Raw genomic sequence first — 21,824 nt, forward strand, 5'->3', positions numbered from 1 at the left:
TTATGACCAACCTAAATAACATATTAAAAAGCAGAGACATTACTTTGCCAACAATGGTCCACCTAGTCAAAGCTTTGGTTTTTCCAGTAGTCATGTATGGATTTGACAGTTGGACTATAAATAAATCTGAGTGCTGAAGAATTTATGCTTTTGAACTATTGTGTTGGAGAAGACTCCTGAGAGTCCCTTGGACTGCAAGGAGATCTAACTAGTCCATCCTAAAGGAAATCAGTCCTGAATAGTCCTTGGAAGGACTGATGCTAAAGCTGAAACTCCAATACTTTGGTTACCAGATGCAAAGACTCATTGGAAAACACCCTGATTCTGGGAAAGATTGAAGGCAGGAGGAGAAGGGGACAACAGAGGATGAGATGGTTGGATGGCATCACTGACTCAATGGACATGAGTTTGAGCAAGCTCTGGGAGTTGATGATGGACAGGGAAGCCTGGCGTACTGCAGTCCATGGGGTCGCAAAGAGTTGGACAGGACTGAGTGACTGGACTGAACTGAAGAGCTAGGAACAAAACCCAGTATTACCCTTGTCATCCTGACAGCATGGAAGACTTCTAAGTGTGCTTGATCATTACTGCCCTGAGTCTTTGCTGATGCTCACTCATCTTCTCTATATTTTAATTTCATCAGATATCCTCTTCTCTCCTTTCTATTTACCAGATGCTACCCTTCCCCAAATTCTGTTTCATCACAATCTATATTAATATTTTTTTTTCTTTGAGTAAACTAAGGAAGCATTGTCAGGGATTCAGTGCACTTTGTGTTGCATTGTTCAGCCTGCCATTGTTGTATGGGAATGCTTAGTACATGAACTAATGCTGCTACTGTCCTCATTATGTGATTTATAATTCATTATAAAATGTATTGAACTTATGTTTCTTTTGAAGAAACTGATTGCATTAAAGGCCATAAGATTTTCATCCAAAAATGAAAACTGAGCTTTATAACAACTTTCAAAGGGTTCTGATGCTTTTATGCATTGAAGATAGTTACGCTGCATTCTTTTGTACTGATCTGAATCGTCAGCATGTCAATCTCAGAGTCATCAGAATTCCATACCAATGCTTTACTGTTAATTAATTTGTTTTTCCCCCTATATCTTGATGATATTTGAAATACTTTTCAGGAAAATTTTTATGTTCCTCCAATGGAGAGGTGAATCAAGAGAATCTGAAGGTCATAGAGATGCATTATCTTTATTTTGCCTATTTGCATTCATCAATCTATCTGGTCTTTTATCTGCTAGTCAGGAGAGTTCTCAGCAGTTAGTGTTGTGTTGGGAGCTATTCATGTCAATCGACTGGTTCAAGTCCAGGAGAGGTCCAGAGAATAGTTTGTGAGACTTGAAATCATAAGCCTTTACTTAGAATTTATTGCCTATGCATTAGTGCCTTTCTCTGGGGAAAAAAAAAAAAAGAAACACATATGTGCATGTTCAGATAAAAGGTAGATCACCATTATCCATCCTACGGGAATCTACCTCCTGAACTACAAATCAAAATGCTGACAAAGTTTTCTGTGCCACTGCTGGGTGTAAAAGGATGTATATGAAGTATAGGTAACAAAATGAAATGATGGGATTTCAGAATAGTCTGGTGACTAAGACAGTTGTGTCTTAATTCGAATCAGAACTACCCTGAAAAACCCAAAGCATACAGCCCTCATAGGTGATTCATTTTAATGCAGAAATGGTGACCTCCATTATTTGCATTATCAAGATCTGTAGTTTCTTGATAAGAAGTCTGTATCTTATTTTGGATCCAGCATTACACATTGTGTGGTCCTGGGAACACACAGGCAGGGCTGACATTCAGCAGTGTGCCTAGTATGGCTAAAGCAATGATTTAGCTACCATCTATTCTGTCAGTGCCCATTCCTTGCTAGATGGTAAATATTTTGTAATATCCTTTCTCTCTCTCTTTCCTTATCACAAAGATATTTTATCTTAGAGCACCTATTTTCACAAAAGGGAATGGAATACACTGTAGAAGGGAGATAAGACTGTGTATTTTTGTTATACTGACACAATGTATTTCTTCTATATTTTATGGGAAGGTCATAAAATACACACATACCTATATATACACATGTATAGATACATTAATATGTGTATACATATATGTATGTTATGTGCCTCTGTTTACTCTCCAGAGCATATGTATGTATATACATCACATGCATATGTACATGTTTATGTAAACATGTATATTATGTATCACCTCCCTATAAAATATAGGATAAACATATTGAGTAGCTGTGTAAAAATATATGGCATTATCTCCCATCTGCAGTGTATAGTGTTTAATTCCCTCTAGAGAAACTGTGCTCTAAAATAAACCATTCACCTTTGTTTTTATAAGTGTGCACCAATAACAAAAACATAAAACTGGAAGCCCAATCACACTTCAAGATGTCATTCTGTGCAATTTAAATCCCCTGTGCCAACTTGCACAGCTGTGACTTAGGGAGTTTCCCAGTCGTTTACTGAGAATTCTGGAATGTGTACTAAGATGTGCATGGGGACAGAGAATGGAGAGTTATGAGCAGGGATTAGGAAGAAGAAATGAACTGAAAGCAAGTGGCAGCAGCTTTGAAGTGCCAGCGTGGGTGCCATGAAAGAAACCATTAGCCTTGGGAGGAAGGCAAGAAGAGCTATCAGCTTTAGGATCAGATAGAGCTGAGTCTCAGCTCACCAGTTTATGAACCTCCTTGATCTTTACACTATCCCCACAATACTGCTTCACAATTTTACTATATTATTTTTCTAATAAGCAGTTTTCCTGCTCTCAACTAGAAATAGACAATACCAGGGTTCTTGTCAAACCTTTAGCACATCCTCTCCTCAACCTGTTCTACAATTTGTAGACCAAATAAAAGCCATTAGATGAGGCCTTCCTCAAAACCCACAATCTTCTTGTAGCCATTCTCCCCCTCTCCTATTGTGATGGAAGAGCTGTGTCTTCTTTTGGGGTCTGAGCTTCTCAAATAAGCTCTAGTTCCTATCCCCTGCTGACTCCCCAGGGATCTTCTCCAGAAACGTTGGAATAATGCTCTTTTATCCACTGATATTTACCATAGATCTAAACAGAACAATACTGATAGGATGCACACTGAGGAATCTTACCACTAGGTGAAAAATGCTTGGCTGGCTATTGATCTATCTGTTTCAAAGAGCTTAAATCAGTTATATCACCAACAATAGACACGAGTTCCTTTTCTTCACAGTCTTGCCCAAAGTTAACATTTTCAAACTTCTTAATGTTTTCCAATCTGATGGGAGTAAAGATAGATGTTATTGAATTTTAATTTTATTTCCCTTGTTATCAAAAGGATTGGGAATATTTCATATATTGTCCATTCATATGTTTTTCTCTATGAATTACTTGCCCAAATATTTTGCCCAATTTCATATAAGGTTTTTTTGTTTCTTCTTTAGAATATTATTTTCCTAGAGATCCATCCAAAAGGAAATAGTTCAAAAGATGAATTTTCATTGAATAAAATAAAATATGTGATATCAACTTGGACTTGACCACTGGATATTTTTATTCTTTGAAAGGATAATAACAAAAAAGACTAAAGTTCATCACTGGACATAAGAGTATTTGGGATCTCATTAAATGACAAGTTGGGCATTGAGAAGGCTTTTCTTTCAGCATAATAACACTAGAGGGGTGGCCTTTCTCATGGTGGTCTTCTTGTCTAGAGAGCAGCCTGATAAAACAATGGAGAGAGCCTTGGCTGTGTCCAGGGAAGATACTCTGAAGGACCTGAATCCAGCCATTACTTATTTTGACTTCTCTCACTGATTACAGAATGAGGCTGCTATCCAGACCTTACTGGCTCTTCCAAACAGATGTGTGCAGGTGGCTGGCAATCTCAAATGCTCCTCTATAAATAAAATTTGTTAGGGGATTAAGTGATCACCTGTCAGTCTTGAAAAGAGCAGATTGGACCTCTGAGCCTGACCACTGGAAGATATGAGGGATGTCCCTGGCATCTGCTTGTTCATGGAAGCTGTCTGTTCTAGATCTGTCTTTGTACCTCTAGAGATTTCTGACTTCTTCTTCTTCTTCTTCTTTTTTTTTTTACAAAATATACAGTCCATAGGCAATGTAATGCATTAGATTATATAGGGGATAATAAAACGTTCATATTTTCCTCTCTCAGCAGATAGAAAACAGATGTGTTTCTGAAGCAGCTCAGAAAGTGAAGGTGTAAGGAAGGAAAAACCACATTTTATAGCCAAGAAAATGAAAGAACTATATTTTCAGGCTAGGGTCATGATGTGAATACGGGCTCACCTCCACACCTGGGTAAGGCCATTTGTCAACTTAAAAAGGGGAAAAAGTGAATGGTCCATTTGAGTTTCAGTTATCTATATGTAATATTTGTGTTCACATTGAGATGAACCTACAAATTAATGATAATAATGATGAAGCAAAAAGTTCTTCAATAGACTGAAGTCTCATCTTACTGAGTGCCTCTGAGATCAGTGTCCTCTTCTGTGGATATTATAGATCATATTACAGTGGGAAATTGAATTAATTTATTTGAGTTGCAGTCTCCTGGTGTGTAATATGGGAATGCTGCCATTCTGTTTGAGCCCAAGTACTAGAGTTCAAACTGAGATAAGAAAAAGTACAATCTTATACTATCATTTTTGCAATAAAAAGTCACTAAGACTCAGTGTGGTTTTTGCATTTCCCATGGTTATACAGTTGATAAGTGAATTCAGATTCAACCTGGACCTTAAGCCTAGTAATATTTCTGTTATTATACTTTACTTCCCCTCTTGGTACAGTGAAGTTTGATGATCCACTGAGGCAAGGGTATGAAAATGTTTAAAAAACTAAACCTGCAGTCAGTTATGCTACTTACAGTACAAATTCTTAAAGAGAGAGAGAGGAAAGGGAAGGTGAGAAAAAGGGAGTATTCAGCGATTGTCAATCAATTAAAAATAAATTTCATGTCAAATTATTATGATAGGTGCCCACGGTCTGGAGAAGGTGTTTCCAAATTCAGCAATTTTGACATTTTGAGTTCAGTAAATTTTTTGGTGGGGTGCCTGGTGCATTGCTTCTGTTAGGTCCATACCATTTCTATCCTTTATTGAGCCCATCTTTGCATGAAATATTCCCTTGGGATCTCTGATTTTCTTGAAGAGATATCTAGTCTTTCTCATTCTATTGTTTTCCTCTATTTCTTTGCATTGATCACTGAGGAAGCCTTTCTTATCTCTCCTTGCTATTCTTTGGAATTCTGCATTCAGATGGGTATATCTTTCCTTTCCTTCTTTGCCTTTAGTGTTTCTTCTTTTCTCAGCTATTTGTAAGGCCTCCTCAGACAGCCATTTTGCCTTTTTACTTTTCTTTTTCTTGGGGATGGTCTTGATCACTGCCTCCTGTACAATGTCACGAACCTCTGTCCATCATTCTTCAGACACTCTATCAAATCTAATCCCTTGCATCTATTTGTCACTTCCACTGTATAATTGTAAGGGATTTGATTTAGGTCATATCTAAATGGTCTAGTGGTTTTCCTGCTTTCTTCAATTTGAGTCCAATTTTTGCAATAATTTGAATTTTATATAGAATTTTGTATAGAAGAACTATACAGAAATGATCTATTGACCCAGATAACCATGATGGTGTGATCATTCACCTAGAGCCAAACATCTTGGAATGCAAAGTCAACTGGGTGCTTTGAGAATCACTATGAACAAAGCTAGTGAAGGTGATGGAATTCCAACTGAGATAACTCAAATCCTAAAAGATGATGCTGTGAAACTGCTGCACTCAATATGTCATCAAATTTGGAAAACTCAGCAGTAGCCACAAGATGGGAAAAGGTCAGTTTTCATTCCAACACCAAAGAAAGGCAGTTCCAAAGAATATTCAAATTACTGCACAACTGCATTAATCTCAAGAAGGCAATGGCACCCCACTCCAGTACTCTTGCCTGGAAAATCCCATGGACTGAGGAGCCTGGTAGGCTGCAGTCCATGGGGTCACTAAGAGTCGGACACGACTGAGCGACTTCACGTTCACTTTTCACTTTCATGCGTTGGAGAAGGAAATGGCAACCCACTCCATTGTTCTTGCCTGGAGAATCCCAGGTATGGTGGAGCCCACTTGACTTCACATTCCAGGATGTCTGGCTCTAGGGAGTTATCACACCATCATGATTATCTGGGTTGTGAAAATCTTTTTTATACAGTTTTTCTGTGTATTCTTGCCACTCCTTCTTAGCATCTTCTGCTTCTGTTAGGTCCATACCATTTCTGTCCTTTATTGAGCTCATCTTTGCATGAAATATTCCCTTGGTATCTCTAATTTCCTTGAAGAGATCTCTAGTCTTTCCATTCTGTTGTTTTCCTCTATTTCTCTGCATTGATCACTGAGGAAGACTTTCTTTTCTATCCTTGCTATTCTTTGGAAATCTGCATTCAAATGGGTATATCTTTCTTTTTCACCTTTGCCTTTGTGTCTTTTCTTTTCTCAGCTTTTTGTAAGGCCTCGTCAGGCAACCATTTTGCCTTTTTGCATTTCTTTTTCTTGGGGATGGTCTTGATCACTCCCTCCTGTTCAATGTCATGAACCTCTGTCCTTAGTTCTTCACTCACTCTATCTGATCTAGTCCTTTGAATCTATTTGTCACTTCCATTGGAGCAAAATTCAGACTTATATTGAAGAAAGTAGGGAAAACCACTAGACCATTCAGATATGACCTAAATCAAATCCCTTACACTAGCAAAGTAATGCTCAAAATTCTCCAAGCAAGGCTTCAACAGTATGTGAATCAATAACTTCCAGATGTACAAGCTGGATTTAGAAGAGGTAGAGGAACCAGAGATCAAATTTCCTCATTGAAAAAGCAAGAGAGTTCCAGAAAAATTTCTACTATATTTATTGACTACACTAAACCTTTTGACTCTGTGGACCGCATCAAACTGTGGAAAATTCTTCAAGAAATGGTATTGCCAAACCACTTTACCTGCCTCCTGAGAAATCTGTATGCAGTTCAAGAAGCAACAGTTAGAACTGGACATGGAACAACAGACTGGTTTCCAAAATGGGAAAGAAGTACGTCAAGGCTGTATATTGTTACCCTGCTTATTTAACTCATATGCAGAGTACATCATGAGAAATGCCAGGCTGGATGAAGCACAAGCTGGAATCAAGATTGTCAGGAGAAATATCAGTAAACTCAGATATGCAGATGACACCACCCTTATGGCAGAAAGCGAAGAAGACTAAAGAGGCTTTGGATGAAAGAGAGGAGAGTGAAAAAGTTGGCTTAAAACTCAACATTCAAAAAACTAATATCACAGCATCCGGTCCCATCACTTTATGGCAAATAGATGGAAATATGGGCAGACTTTTTTTTCATGGACTCCAAAATCACTGCATTTGGTCACTACAGACATGAAATTAAAAGATGCTTGCTCCTTGGATTAAAACTATGACTGGAACACATGTATACCTGTGGCGGATTCATTTTGATATTTGGCAAAACTAATACAGTTATGTAAAGTTTAAAAATAAAATAAAATTAAAAAAAAAAAAAAGCAGAGACATTACTTTGCCAGCAAAGGTCCATCTAGTCAAAGTTATGGTTTTTCCAGTAGTCGCATATGTGAGAGCACCGAAGAGTTGATGCTTTTGAACTGTGGTGTTGGAGAAGACTCTTGAGAATCCCTTGGACTACAAGGAGGTCCAACCAGTCCATCCTAAAGGAAATCAGCCCTAATATTCATTGGAAGGACTGGTGCTGAGACTGAAACTCTAATAGTTTAGCCATCTGATGAGAAAAACTGTCTCATTGGAAAAGACCCTGGTGCTGGGAAAGATTGAAGGCAGGAGGAGAAGGGGACGACAGAGGGTGAGATGGTTGAATGGCATCACTGACTTGATGGACTTGAATTTGAGCAAGCTCCAGGAGTTTTGATATTCAGGGAAGCCTGGTGTGCTGCAGTCTGTGAGGTCACAAAGAATTGGATGTGAATGGGAGACTGAACTGAACTGAATTTGTACATTGCAGGATGTTTAGCAGCATTCCGTGCTTCTACCCACTAGCTTCTAGTAGCAGCCCTCACCCTTCCCCAGTTATGACAGGGTGACCAAACATTTTTATGACCAAAAATGTCTCCACACATTGTAAATCTCCACCACCACAACAGTCAGTTGAGAATTACTGGTGCAGCAATACGCTGTGTGGACACGTGTTCTCTAAAGAGTATGTACATGGTAGGATAGAAAGGTAGGTTAAGACCTGTGGTAAAATATGGCTCTACTAAATGCAGAAGCTGGGGAATTTAGTATTGAGGATATTATGGAAGGCTTTATGTGGGACACCAAAGAGCTTTGTCTGTGTTTTTGTCTTTAGATTTTTATTTCATGTTGCTGTTCTTTAGTTACTATGTCCTAACTCTTTGTGACCCCATGGTCTGCAGCATGTCAGGCTTTCCTGTTCTCCCCTATCTCCTGAAGCTTGCTCAAACTCATGTCCCTCGAATTGGTGATGTTATCTGACCATTTCATCCTCTACACCCCGTTCTCCTTTTGCCTCAATCTTTCCCAGCATCAGGGTCTTTCCAGCGAGTCAGCTCTTCATGTCAGGTGGCCAAAGTATTGGAGTTTCAGCTTCAACATCATTCCTTTCAATGAATATTCAGGACTGATTTCCTTTAGGATGGACTGGTTTGATCTCCTTACTGTCCAAGGGACTCTCAAGAGACTTCTCCAGCACCACAATTCAAAAGCATTAATTCTTTGGCACTTAGCCTTCTTTATGGTCCAGCTTTCACATCCATACATGACTGCTGGAAAAATCATGGCTTTGACTATATGGACCTTTGCCAGCAAAGTGATGTCTCTGATTTTTAATATGCTGTTTAGATTTGTCAGAGCTTTCCTTCCAAGGAGGAAGAATTTTTAATTGCATGGCTGCAGTCCTCCTCTGCAGTGATTATGCAGCCCAAGAAAATAAAATCTGTCACTATTTCTACCTTTTCCCCTTTTATTTGTTATATAATGATGGGACCAGATGCCAAGATCATATTTTTTTGAATTCTGAGTTTTAAGCCAGCTTTTTCACTCTCCTCTTTGCTTATCTTAGCTCCTCTTTACTTTCTATCATTAGAGTGGCATCATCTGCATGAGATTGTTCATATTTCTCCTGGAAGTCTTGTTTCCAGGTTGTGCTTCATCCAGCCTGACATTTCACATGATGTACTCTGCTTAGAAGTTAAATAAACAGAGTGACAACGCACAGTATCATTGTGCTCCTTTCCCAGTTTTGAACCAGTCTATTGTTCCATGTCTGATTCTAACTGTTGCTTCTTGACCACATTCAGGTTTCTCAGGCAGGTAAAGTCTAGCATTACCATCTGTTAAAGAACTTTCCAGTTTGTTGTGATCCACACAGTCAAATGTTTTAGCATAGGCAATGAGCAGAAGTTGATGTTTTTCTGGAATTCCCTTGCCTTCTCTATGATGCAAGGAAGGTTGGCAGTAAGATCTCTTGTTTCTCTGCCTTTTCTAAATCCAGTTTGTAAATCTGAAAGTCCTCAGTTCATGTACTGCTGAAGCCAATCCTGAAGGGTTTTGAGCTCAGATGGTGAATAGTCTCCCTGCAGTGCGGGAGACTCAGGTTTGATCCCTCGATCGGGAAGATCCCCTGGAGAAGGAAACAGCAACCCACGCCAGTATTGCCGGTATTCTTGCCTGGAAAATCCCATGGATGGAGGAGCCAGGCAGGCTATAGTCCAAGGGCTCGCCGAGTCGGACAAAACTGAGTGACTTCACTTTCACTTTACTAGCGTATGAAGTGAGTGTAATTGTACAGTAGTCTGAACATTCTTTGGAATTGCTCTTCTTTGAAACTGAAATGAAAACTGACATTTTCCAATCCAGTGGCCACTGTTGAGTTTTCCAAATTTGCTGGCATATTGAGTGCAGCACTTTAACAGCCATTTTAGGATTTGAAATAGCTCAGCTGGAATTCCATCACCTCCACTACCTTTGTTGGTAGTAATGCTTCCTAAGACCCACTTGAGTTCACATTCCAGGATGTCTGGCTCTAGGTGAGTGATCACACAACCATTGTTATCCGGGTCATTAAGAACCTTTTCAGTATAGTTCTTCTGTGTAATCATGTATGAATAATAATTAACTAACTAATTAGATTAATTGACCATATGTGTGTGGGTTTATTTCTGGGCTCTCTACTCAATTCTATTGTAATATAGTGTGAAGTCTGGGAAAATAATACCCCCAGTTTTGCTCTTTTTCCTCAGGATTGCTTTGTAATTCTGGTTTTTGTTGTGATTCTGTATAAAATTAGTGATTATTTTATTATTGTTTTGTGAAAAATATCATGAGTATTTTGATAAGGATTGTATTAAATCTGCAGATTGCTTTGGACAGTAAAGACATCTTAAGAATGTTAATTCTTCCAATCCAAGAATATCTTCCTATTTCTTTGAATCACCTTGTAATTCCTTTATCAATATTTTATGGGTTTCAGAGTTTAGGATTTTGCCTTCCTGGTTTAGATTTTTTCTAGGTGTTTTAGATTTTTATTTTTCCTAATGTGATTGTAAATAGAATTGTTTCTTTGACTTATCTTTCTGATACTTCATTATCATCTTAATGAAAAACAATGGATTTCTGTATATTAATCTTGTATTTTACAACTTTACTGAATTCATTGATTTGTTCTAATAGTTTTTTTGGTGGAAACCTCTGGGTTTTCTATATACAGTATCATGTTCTCTGCAAATAGTGACAATTTTATTTCTTCTTTTCCAAATTGGATGCTATTTCGTTCTTTCTCTTGTCTGATTGCTATGAATAAGATTTCCAACACTATGAGATATAGAAAGTGGCAAGAGTGGGAAGCCTTGTCTTGTTTCTCATTTTAGAGGAAAAGTTTCCAGTTTTTCACTGTTAAGTATGGTGGTAGCTGTGGGTTTGCAATAAATGGTCATTATTATGTTTAGCAATGTCCCCTTTATACCAGCTTTGGTGAGAATTTTATCATAAAGGGATATTGAATTATATCAACTGCATTTTCTGAATTTATTGAGAGAATCATGTAGTTTTATTCTTTTTGTTAATGGGGTGTATCACTTTTATTGATTTGCGTATGTTGAACCATCATCGCACTCTTATAATAATTCTCTCCTGTCCAAGATGTATGAACTTTTTCATACCTTGTTGAAATCAGTTCGTTAATATTTTGTTCAAGATTTTTTGCATCCATAGTCATCAGAGATCTTGGCCTGGCATTTTTTCACAAACTCTTTTTTCTGGTGTTGGTAGTGGTGATCCTATAGAATAAATTTTGAAGTATCCCCTACTCTTCAAATATTTTTAATATTTTGAAAAGAGTAGGCAACAGCTCTTCTTGATACTTTTGCTGAAATTGTCCTGTGAATCCATCCTTTTTGTTGTTGTTGTTGTTAATTCAGTTTCATTAGTAGTGATTCATCTGTTTTAATTGTCTATTTCTTGCTGATCCAATCTTGGAAGATTGTATACTTCTATCCATTTCTTCCACATTGTCCATTTTGTTGGCATATAACTGGTTTATTCTGTTATAATATTTTATATGTCTAGATATTGGTTATTATTTTTCCTTTTTCATTTTCTATTTTATTTGTGCCCTCTCTCTTTTCTTTCTTAATGAGCCTTGCTGAAAGTTTATCAGTTTCATTTATCTTTTAAAAAGATGACTCGATTTTACTGGCCTTTTCTATGTTTTTTTGGTCTTTATTTCCTCTCTTCACTTTATTATTTCCTTCCTTCTGTTGACTTTGATCCTTGTTCTTTTTCTAATTCTTATAAATTGTGGTCTGGGTTGCTTGCTTGAGATTTTTCTAATTTCTCGAGGTAGGTTTCTGTCTCTATATGCTTCCCTCTTAGAAATGCTGTTGCAGTATCCTATAGATTTTGGAAAGTTTTCATTTGTGTCATGGTATTTTTATATTTTCTGTTTGATTTCTTCATTGACACATTGGTTTCCTAGTAGCATGTTGTTTACTCTCAATGGTTTTGTGTTTTCCCATTCTTCTTTATGTAATTATTTTTTAGTTTTATACTGTTTTAGTTAGGGGAAAAAGTTTGAGATAATTTCTTTCCTCTTAAGTTTGTTGAGGATTGTTTTGTGCCTTAGTATGTGATCTATTCCAGAGAATATTCTATGTGTACTTTAAGAGAACATGCATTCTGCTAGTTTTGGTTAGAATGTCATATGAATATCTAGAAAGTTCAACTACTTTAATGTATCATTTAAAACCACTGTTTCCTTATTGATTATGTACCTGGATGATCTGTCCTTTACTATAAGTAAGGTGTTAAAATCTATTATTATATTATTGGTAATTTCTCCCTTTTTGCATTTTAATATTTGCTTTATTCACTTAGGTGGTTCTGCATTTGGTACATATATATGCTAATAGATACTATATCTTTTTGTGCATGTGTACTCAGTTACTCAGGCATGTCCAACTCTTTGTCACTCCATTGTCTGTAGCCAGCCAGGCTCCTCTGTCCATCAGATTCTCCAGGTAAGAACACTGGAGCGGATTTCCATTTCCTTCTCCAGGGGACCTTTCTGACACAGGGATCAAACCTGTGTTTCCTACATTGGCAAGTGATTCTTTATCACTGCACCACCTGGGAAGCCCCTATATCTTCTTGATCCCTTTATCATTATACGTGGCCTTCTTTGTCATTGCCATATAGTCTGTTTTAAAGTCTAATCTTTAGAGTATTGCTACCCCCACTTTATTGTTGTTTCTATTTGCATAAAATGTATTTTTCCATATTCTTACTTTCTGTCTATGTATGTCTTTGGATCTGAACTGAATGTCTTATAAGCAGTGTATATATGAGTCTTATTCTTTTATCCAGTCGTCACCTTATGGCTTTTGATTGAAGCATTTAATACAGTAATATTTAAAAGGTTATGTACTTATTGCCTTTTTGTTACTTGTTTTCTGTAGTTTTGCTCTGTCTGTTTTTTTCTTTTCTTTTCATCTTTTCACTTGTGGTTTGATGGTTTTATTTAGTAATATGTCTTTGTTCCTTTCTTTCCTAGTTTTTGCATATCTATTGTAGTTTTTTTATTTATGTTTAACAGATAGTCATTTATATTCCAACACATTTTAAAGAATCTACCTTTTTACCCTCCTCACTCACCTTCTGTGTTCTTTGATGTCATGTTTGGCATTCTCATGTTTATCCCTTAATTATTTATTGTTCTATAGTTTATTTTTATAATTTTGTCCTTTAATCTTTATATTAACTTATTTAAGTGATTGATCCACAGCCTTTACTATATATTTGTCTTTGTGTATGTGTGTTAGTCACTCAGTTGTGACTGATTTTTTTTGACCCCATGGACATATTTGCCTTTACTAGTGGGATTTTTCCTTTTTATAAATTCTTACTTCTTGTCATATTATTATCTTTTCCTCTTAGAAAATACTCTTTAACACTTCATTTAAGGTCCACTTAGCATTGGTGAGCACTTTTAGTTCTTACTTGTCTGAGATGTTTATCTTTCCTTTAAGTTTGAATGGCAACCTTACTGAGTAGAATATCCCATGTTATAGGTGTTTCTATTACAGCACTTTTCAATATATCATGCCACTCCCTTCTGGTTCTGAAAGAAAAATCAGCGGATAGTCTTATGGGAGTTCCCTTGTATGTGACTGTTTTTCTCTTGCTGCCTTTAAAATATTCTCGTTGTCTTTAACTTTTGGTATTTTTTTTTTATGATGCCGAAACATAACCCTTTATTAAAGCAAATAAATATAAGGAATATTGGTCAATGAAACATAATTCTTTTAGAAAAAGATTTCTTTCAGAAATAAAAACCTAGGATGTATTTCTTAGCAATTCCTTTAAAAGGGGTGGGGGTGGGGAAGACCTCAGGCATTTCTCTCTCTCTTTTTTTTTTAAATTTTATTTTATTTTTAAACTTTACAATATTGTATTGGTTCTGCCATATATCGAAATGAATCCGCCACAGGCATAAGACCCACACAGAGGCATATTATACTAAAAACTTCCTATTTTAATATAATATGCCTTTGTGTGGGTCTTTTATTGGTTAAGCTTGTTGGACACTCTTTCATCCCTGTATCTGGATTTCTGTTTCCTTCTTCAGGTTCTGGATGTGATCAGCCATGATTTCATCAAATCTATTTCTGACCATTTCTCTCTCTCTCTCTTTTTTCTGGAACACCTATAATTTGAATGTTAGTATGGAATTCCTTGGTGACTCAGTGGTAAAGAATCCACCTGCCAATGCAGGAGATGTAGGTTTGATCCTGGGGTTAGGAAGATCCTCTGGAGAAGGAAATGGCAACCCACCCCAGTATTCTTGCCTGGTAAATGCCATGGAAAGAGGAGCCTTGCAATCTAAAATCTTTGGGATCACAAAGAGTCAGACACAACTTAGTGACTAAACAACAATGCTAGACGTGTGTCAGAGGACCCCTAAACTGCTCTCATTTTTAAAGTTTGCTTTTATTTTTGCTTTCCTGGTTGTTTTCCATTATTCTATCTTCCAGGTCACTATGCATTCTTCTGTATCACCTAGTTACCTGTTAATTCCTTCTAGTGTATATTTTATTTCAGTTATTTCACTCTTCAGTGCTGACTTGCTGTTTTTAGTTTTCAATTTCTTGTTAAAATTCTGTTTTCATATATTCTTATCCCAATTTCAGTTACCATTCTTATTACTAATGCTTTGAGCTCTTCATCTGGAAACTTATCTCTACTCCATTCATTGTTTTTCACGTGTTTTTCTTGTTCTTTGTTGGAAAGAAATTCCTTTTTCTTCTCATTTTCTTTAACTTCCTCTCTCTCTATGAAATTAGATGAAATAGCTGTTTTGACAACCCTCAAAGAGTTCTCCTTGTATGGGGGTGTCCCTAGGCAGTGTCCCCACGTATTCCTGGGCTGGTTTTGGTTGGAGGCCTGAATCTGACGTGTACACAGCTTACGTCTCCCCCAGGATATGCTGGCATCTCGCACACTGGTGAGAAGTGAAGCTGGAGATAGAGGGGCTGGTGTCGGAGCCAAGTGTGGCCTGGGGCTTCTCCCAGGCCCAGTGGCCATCACAGCTTACATCTCCCCCAGGATATGCTGGCATCTCGCACACTGGTGAGAAGTGAAGCTGGAGATAGAGGGGCTGGTGTCGGAGCCAAGTGCGGCCTGGGGCTTCTCCCAGGCTCAGTGGCCATGCTGCTGTAATCTGGGTGTGGTCAGGTCCCAGGTTGCTGGGTCCGAACCCCTGAGGTGTGGTTCCAAGCTGATTTCATTGCCTCTAAGGCTGTGCTCTCTACCCACCGGCAATGGCTGTTTGCCCCGGAGGGGATCCGTGCTAGAGCAAGTGGAGACAGAGTGGGCACCTTGTGTGGGCTGGAGCATACACCGGGATGGTCCTAGGAAAACAGAGTTCCAGGCAGCCCCTCATCTGTCATCTCTGTGAGTGCAGCAGTGGGAACCTTTAGCCCAGTAAGATGTAGTGACAGGTCTGAGCAGCCTCTATCCCTGCTAAGTATGCGCTCTCCTCAGCAACAGCAGCCCTCACCCTCGTGGGGAGCTCTTCCAGAGCTAGAGGGGCAGGGATGCCCACTGGGATGTTCATGGGAAACTGAGCAAGGCCCAGGGCAACTTTGTCTACTCCCTCCTCCTTCAGAGGAGGAGTAAGGAAGCCTGTGGGTACCCTCTTCATGAGGAGAGTTCAGGTTCCTTACAACTCTAAGTCCAACTGGTTTTCAAACCAATTAAGAGGACTCATAGTCCTGTTGTCAGACCCCAGGATTGTGGTGCCTCATAAATGGCTTGAACCTCCCAATCCCCAGGGAAGATCTCCAAGCCCATAATATCCCCTTCCTCTTCTGTGCCCCCTGTTAGGAGCTTGAGTCCCAACTTGATTGCTTCTCTCCCCCTCCTACCCTACTTGGCATGGATCTTTCTTTACACCCTTGGTTGTAGATGCACTTTTTTGCCAGTCGTCTATTTGTTTTCCGTGAGGATTGCTGCACATGTACATGTTTTTTTGATGTGTTAATAGCGGGAGGTGAGCTCCATGTTTTCCTCCTCTGCCATCTTAATCTCCTCCCTCCTCCACTTCCTTTTACTAGACAAGAACCTGATGACTGGGAAACAGGAAAGACTCATCCCCCAACGTCAGTCCCTTCTGAGCCCAGTTTTGTTGAGGTGCAGTGGTGAGATGCAGTCTTACCAGAGGAAGCCCCCACTTGGACAATTTGCCATTTTCCCCCCCAAAAACTAAAGACACAGTTGGATGACAGCTCACGTTGCTTTATGTAACAGGATTCTGCTTTGTTTGTCCAAGTTGGCAAAGTTTCTCTGTGAGGACTGGGAAATCTCTGTAGCTCCAGCAGGAGGCCTGCTGTCAGAGGGAGGGTGGTAGGCAAGAGCCGCTGGTCATCAGCCCGTGAGAATGCCTTCAGGTGGCCACTACGTCCTAAACACAGCCCTGGGAGAGCTGACATCTCCTGGAAGGGCTGCCAAAATATTCCCACACAAATATGGAAGTCTGATCCTTTATTAAATAGCTTACGGTTCCTGCTTCAGCAAATTCAGCCCACTGCTGAGAAGATACCCATCATGCCTTTAAAGTGATACGAAAAGGTTAGCCAAAGAAGAGAATGTTTTGGGGAATCTTCATTCCAGGGGAGAAGTCAACCTCTTCTGCAACCCCTATCTCAACTGGGAAACAAAGCTGGGAGAAACAGGTAGTTGTGAGTCTGTGTGTGTGTGTGTGTGTGAATCCACATTCAACATGTAATGCTGTTTTTTAAAAATACTAATTTCCTTGATTTAGGAAGGAAAATCTAAATAGAATTAGCTTGTCAACATGAAAGCATTACTGGTTATAATTTATTTCAGAATTTCAAAAGTATTTGGGATAAGGAGTCATCCTTGGCCAATAATTGGCAATATTTTGTACCCGGTTAATGACCTTTTACATATGGACTTGAGCAGAGTCCATGAGTACAATATATTTCCAGTGTCCCAATGGGTCAGGCCTAATTGATATCATTAGAGCTCCAGTCCTTTCTCATGTGCCCTTGGAGATGTCTGTGTTACCAAGAAAGCTGCTTTTGATTTATTTTGCTTTTCTTCTTCATTCTTTACCTCTTTTCTTTCTTCCTTTCTCAAGTTCTGCTCAAAGGGCGAACTTGTGAAGGTTAAAAACCCACAATCCAACTGCAGGGTTGGAACATTCTGGCTTGCAAATCTGTTTCTAAAGTCAGGACATCTAACGAGATGCCCTTGGCATGTCTAATGGGTAGTGAGGGAATTTTTTTTTTTTTAAGGGGGCTGTATATGTGTAAGACACACTAAAACATTTCAGTCATTTCTCAGATGTTTCTTGTTCCTGTTGGAAGAAAAGTATCTTCTGGTTCCAGCTGCAAAACACTTGAGGTCTCTAAATGATCTTATAAAACTTTTCTATTTTAAGGTTCAAATTCTATGTCCCTTAGCTCTTATGTAAGTTTTCATCCTCAGTCAAACTCATAACGAAACTTTTATAGTGATTGGTAAAGTCTTTAGGTTTGACTTATTTTTATTCAAGCTAAAACAATCTGGTAAGTATGTTCAAATTGATTGTGGTAAGTAAGCTTATGTGTTTTAGATTATTTTCAAATTTCTCCATCTGTCAAGAAGAGGGATTCTGAAAGCCATCAGCCAGAGATCATGAATTTCAGTGGATTCTGGCAGTAACCAATGTTCAATCGTGCCATTTAATAGTACAGAGTCAATTAGTGTGTTTATTTCTAACAAATAGATTGCATTGAAATATTAAATGCATCATTTTGATTAAAGTAGATATGTGAAAAATATGCCATTCACTAGAATGCTATCCTTGAGATATTTTTGGGTACTTCTTATCTTTATAGAGTTCAAGATAGATTACAGAACACTTTCACAAGCTTTTACTTAATTGATGCTCAATCTATGTAACATATGCAGAGAATTCCTGTGTTAAATAAATATGGAGACTGATAATTAAAGAGGCCAAATAGTTTGCCTAGCTCCACACAGTTGAGCAAGAATAGAGACTAATGCTCATTCCACCTTAGCAGTCTGTTTTTTGGAGGTATACCGAACTCATAATGTGGCTTGCAAAACTGTGCAGTTTGTACAGGTCAGCTGCCCAGTCAAGGCTTTGTGTATATTGTTTCATGTTCTGCTAAATCAAACTACTACGATAAGTTTTATTTGTTTGTGTGTTTCTTTCTTTCTTTTTTTTTTTCTAGGTCTTCTCTGACATTCTCCTCACTGCCTGAAGTATTCTTAGTATATTAATATTTATGTTATGGGGGAAATAAATTTTTTTTTTACATTCCCTAGTTAGCAAACAGTGCTCTTTACTGTAGGACTTCTCAAGGCCTTTAATATGCTAATAAATGTTGCCAATATTAAAGGCATGCAGACTATGAAGAGTTTGTCTAACTTAAATAATCTTGGGAGGTAAGTTATTTGCTCAAGATCACGTGATCATGCAGCTTAATTAGTGATTCCACTATGCCGGCCTCTGCGTTCTCAGTTCAGAGTCTATGCCATGCCATATTGACTCTGAATTCTCTAGCAGTCATCTGTCTGTTCACTTTGGTCAAAATATTGTTTGAAAGTAAGGCAATCATAGAAAGAAAATGGCATTGAAAAGGAATTGAGATGCTGTAAAGAAATAGAGTTGCTTCCCAGCTTCCATACCAGTTGGTAATTGAAAGTGAGAGCCTTCTGAAGAGAGAGGGCTTAAGAACATATCTTCAGCTTGATAGCAACTTCTTCAGATGCAGGGGATCGAGTGTTCTCCAAATCAGTAGAAATGACCAGCTCTAATTTTTCACAAACACATCATTATTCCATATAAAATAACATAATCTACAAGATTAAAACAGAAATAGACAAGCATACAACAATATCCTGTTCTCAAAGGGAAAAATTTTCTTTTACAACAGATATTTTAGAGAATATTCGTACCAAAGTCTTATAAATTGGCAGAGTCTGACCATTTATACATTTCAAGAAGAGAAAGTAAATGAGAAAAATATCTGACATAGCAAGTGATCACAGGGAAGGAAATGTTACCTTCAAATCTCTATCTCTGACACTTCTGGGTTCCTTGTCTGAAGACCCTAGTCCACTTTATGCAAATTAGAAAAAGATACATTTCCTGGACTGAAACAACCTTATAGATAAGGCATTTCTTCTTCCAGGAGAGCCCAGCCCAGCCTTCTTTAGGGCTGAGAGCTTGGTGAGCTGAACTCAAGCTGGATTCTAGCCCCACCTCCTCCTTAGCTGGGTGCCAAAGTACAGAGAACTGCCTGAACAGCTGCACAGGGAGCACTTTCTACAAGGACTCACTCCTCCTCTTTCTTCTGCTTCTTTCAAACTATGATGTGTCATGCTCAGGCAGCAAACATAGCACGATTAGGGACCATTACCACCTAATACATTTTTATGGGCAAGGAGTGTCCCATAGACCCCCCCACCCACCTTGGGTGCAGATCATATAGCTATAGATTTCTCTGGGAGCTTCCAGTTTCTTTGCTATGATGCTACATTCCCCCTCTACCCCATCGATCCTGTTCTCTGGAATTCTCTTTCTTATTCATCAGCCTTCCCTCTCTCCAAACTCGCTTTTGGCATAGGCACTCTGACCCTCATAACCCTGCACATATGTAAGGTACAAAGAACTCCCTGGCCACGATCAACAATCAATCAATCAATCCCAGAGGCAGCATTGAATTACCACGGTTTTATTCCCACCATCATTCTTCCTCGCCTTTATCCTTCCTCTCAAAGTGTAAAGAATCTTGATATTGTTGGGAAAACAGATGAATGGGTTCAGTTAGCAGAGATATAATACTCGTGGTGTTTCTTTGGGAGATCTGAGGGCTAAAGTGCAAAGGAGCCCCTCTTTTAGGTCAAGGAGTGGCACATGAGCTATTTGCTTTAAAAGGTATTGTGAGAATTAATCAAAATGAAACACAGGTTTGCATTCTCTTGGGGAGAGGTTAGAGCCAAAATGAGGTCGACCTGAGACTAAATCTTCGTTTGGTTGCGGACTGCATGGGAATGGACCAGATGCTTCATCTTGCAGCTCAGTTTCCTAAACTGAAAAATGGGATCGAGCCCCCCCCCCACTGGCTTTGTTGTGGAACGAAACTGAACACCGAATCTAGCGGGAGGATGTTGGCTTCCTGGCCTGGCTCTCTCTCTTGCCTCTAGCTTTTCTCTGGCATTTCCTTTGTTTGACCTTCCCTCTTGCCAGTGGCATCTCTCATCTTCGTCTGCCTTCTCTTCTCTCTGTTCTCCCACCTTCCCAAAAGAAGGTGTTATCTTTTTTCGACCTTGTTCTTTACAGGATTTTCTTTTGCAGGATGATGTCACAGCCTTTCCCCTCCTGTGAATAGAACCATTTTGATCAAGACAAAACCACCATGGGATCCCAGGAAAGGTCACCTGGAGCTGCCCTGTGTAGAACCAGCCCCACAAAGAGACCGCCCTTCATGAAGAACTTTTGAATTGAAAAGAACGTTTCTATTCATCACGGCATCTTTCCCACATAACAAGGGGGAAGTTGAAAGGCTCCCACCTGAACTCAAGGAGCATCACACTCTACATATTTTGCTTCACTGCAACCCTAGAACAGTGAGTTATTCCTCGAAAAAGGCTTTCATGGCTATTTCAAGAGAAATGCCTTGCAACTGATTAAGAAACTGACCCAGACATAAAGCAAGGGATGAGCTTTCTTGGGTGATTTCCCCCCCAGGGTTACTGTCTCTGGGTCACTGAGAAGCCATTTATGTTTAATAACTTTATACTGATTAAGAGAAAATAACATTCTACCCCATCCACCCCCATCTCCATTCAATCCCCCTTAGGACCAATTCAGACCATGCAGGTGAACAAATTTAGTGTTTTTCCATAGCATTAAAAGGTTTTCCTTTTCTTGCAATTAAAAATGTGTATACCATAGATTGAATATCTGGACTTCATTATACAGATCTGTGAGAGAAATGAGACTGCGTCAACGTTGAATTGGAAAGGAATACTATTTTTCATTCCTGTTTCTACCTCTGTCCTAGTTTTTTTTCTCTTTCTACCCTAGACTCGTCTTTCATCTTGGCCCCATCAGATACTCTGAATTATGGTAAGCCCATCTGACAAAGCCCTGGCAAAGCACAACTGCCTTTCCAAGAATTAACATCTTCCTATGAGTTTATATGTCAATTCAGAGTTAAATTGGTAAATCCCAGCATTTTTGCTCAAAAGCTGTTGATTTAAATGTATTTATAGAGCAAATATTAACACTATCCACTGTCAGATGGTCACACATACGCACACTCAGACACCTCAACAACCCATGCTGACCTGTCGGTAGAGATGGCTGCTGCATTTTACGAGTCCTCAATACATTAAAATTGCTCTACACAAAGAAATAATGACTGTCAGAATTATAATAATTAGTACCTGTGAAATGAAAGGAAAAAAAGACATTGCTACCTTGTAAAAACTTACTGAAATCAGCATGTCCAATTTCCAAGACTCAGTGCTGAGAAAAAATCCCACCCTAGATTGATATGGTGTGGCTGTCATGGTGACTCTTGCCCGCCCAATGATATTGACAAATGGCTTCTAGATTTTCTATAAGAGGGAAACAATCTTCTCTGGGATTCCTAAAGGGAGATGAGCTAGAAAATAGACTATCCCAGATTTTAATAATTTACTTCCTACGTTTTGAG

The 21,824-nt window shown here is 38.7% G+C and overlaps 1 long non-coding RNA gene across 1 annotated transcript in view; it reads left to right on the forward strand.

Annotated features, from left to right (window-relative positions):
* Positions 1-21,517, forward strand: part of LOC123330778 — a 35,688-nt gene extending 14,171 nt beyond the window's left edge. Inside the window, exon 2 of the long non-coding RNA XR_006546934.2 lies at positions 20,459-21,517. This is a non-coding gene — a long non-coding RNA (uncharacterized LOC123330778). The remainder of the gene's footprint in view (positions 1-20,458) is intronic.
* Positions 21,518-21,824: the final 307 nt, after the last annotated feature.

This window comes from Bubalus bubalis, chromosome 20 (genome assembly GCF_019923935.1).
Source record: "Bubalus bubalis isolate 160015118507 breed Murrah chromosome 20, NDDB_SH_1, whole genome shotgun sequence".
NCBI lineage: Eukaryota > Metazoa > Chordata > Mammalia > Artiodactyla > Bovidae > Bubalus > Bubalus bubalis.